We start from the raw sequence: 2,187 nt of genomic DNA, 5'->3' as shown, positions 1-2,187 counted from the left end.
GGCTGTCAACTCCAGGAGAGCATTGGCTTTGTCTGTCTTGTTCCTTATGAGTCCACAGTGCCCAGAATGTAGCTGATACTCATTAAATATTTCTTAAACAAGCGAGTGAATGAGTGAATGAATTTCCATGATAGGAGTGTGGAGAAAGTGCTAGGGGAACACTGAGGGGTCATTTTTATATAGGTCCCCCTTTAAGACCCCAAAAGAACTGCAGAACATAGACTACAGAGACTAGATTGTAAAATCTACCCTGCTTTGAAGGAGAAGCATCTCTCTTTGAAATGTCCTCATTGACAATAGGCATATATCTGGATCCCTATTTAATTAGAAGATGAGCCATGGTATTAAATTTTAGGGTCACCTTCTTCTTTGATACTCAATTGGTCTTTTCATCTTTATCAAACCTCTCCTACTTTTGTATTCATCTTCCAAGAGAGAGAAATAAAATTTCAGCTTTATGATATGGACACAAATCTTCTGGCTTTAGAATAAACCCCTTGGTTTCCAAGGTTCACAAGTATAATACTGAGTCAATATGGGGGAGGGGGTGGCATGACTTCTAGTTACAGTTTTCCTCCTGGAACTTAAATGATCTCGATCTTTAGTTTAGACGTGACTAATGTAAAATGGTTCCTATGGCATTTAGGAAGAATTTAAAGTCTGAATGCACTCACATTACTTTACAAGCTGTACAGCCTCACACCTCCTGACAGAGCCCATTACCCTAACATTAAAATTTAATACGGGCATTTCTCCTCTTTCCAATTTGATGTTTAAAAATGTAAGCACTCTTATAGTCAAGCTCTCTTTAAACAATTCTTTCTAGTTTCAAAATGCTTTATGTGAACCCTGGAACTTCTTTTTTTCCCTTTGAATACTGAGGTCATTCACTGGTACCTACCAATTTTGTCAACTAGAATAAAATGCAAGGACCCTGTAATAATTTTCAGTGTAAGGTGCACACTGAGTTGAGTTTTAAGAACCTCTTCTGAAGGAAGGCATGGAATAGCAGAAGGGAATGAAGGTAAAGTGGCTTATTAATGCCCTTTCCCAAGGCTTGATACAGTGGACATAGTTTTATTATCGTAGTAGAGACTCCACAAAAGAAAACACTGGGAATGTGATTGATTTTTGATGTCAATGGTCTTCCCATCTCCATCCCTAATAGACAAACATTTTTGTTGGTTGGTTGGTTGATTTTTACTTTCCATCACTTATTCTCTGTTCTTTAGTAATAGCCCATTTTTTGTCCTGTGGAAAGAAATCCTCCTTAATTTAGTCAATACAGTTTATGTCAGATTGAATCTACACGCTTTGCTCCAGCAGTAATCATATGACTGAGGAACGTACACAAGCCAAACCACTAAGACACGATCTTAAGATTTTGATGAAATCATTTATTTAAAAAAATCTATAGTGGGGCTGCTATTAAAATAAGATGTGTATCTAGAACTACTGGAGGCCATTTTGCTACAATGCCTCAAGAGCCTGACTAAAGCTAAAATAGAAGAAAGCAAAGAGAAAAGACAGCAATAGATCTCTAATGACAATGTCTGAGCACCTAGATTCATCCATGCCTGAAGATTTCTCTGAACTTTTCTGTTACATTAGCCAATAAATTATTATTGAGGTTAGTTTGTGTCATATTTTGTCTTTCGGAACTTTCAGAATACTCACAAATACATAGGACAGTTGTCTGATTATCACTGGCCCAGCTTTGGGATTCCAGGAATAGGCCAGTCAATTCTCACGTTAAGTGCTCTAAGCAAGGATCTTCATGGTGTCCATCCAAGGGAAAGGGATTTTTCAAGAAGATCCACTAATAATCCAGTCTTTTTAGAAAGATGTACTCTTCTAAAGACATCTAACAGGACACTGTCTCTTTTCCTTTCGTGTTGCATTCTTGGTGGACATTCTAAAGGAAATAATAAGTCTAGAAGTAGTTTTCTATGAATGTAGTCCATATCCAATTCTTCAATGCTATTTATTTTCGTTGCTTTATTTTTTATTTTTATTTTTTGCTGAATTTCTGCTGTAGGTTCAAGTCAACTTCGCCAGAACACAAGATTGGAATATTGATTTAGCGCACAGATAGGAGAGCCAGCTTCTTGCTAGCATGGCCAAAGCACCGTCTGTGGCAAATGAAATCTGATTGCTTTGCACAGAGTCCTCTGGATCCCAGTTATG

This window comes from Ursus maritimus, unplaced genomic scaffold (genome assembly GCF_017311325.1).
Source record: "Ursus maritimus isolate PB19 unplaced genomic scaffold, ASM1731132v1 scaffold_22, whole genome shotgun sequence".
Taxonomy (NCBI): domain Eukaryota; kingdom Metazoa; phylum Chordata; class Mammalia; order Carnivora; family Ursidae; genus Ursus; species Ursus maritimus.
Note: the sequence above shows the minus strand (reverse complement) of the source record.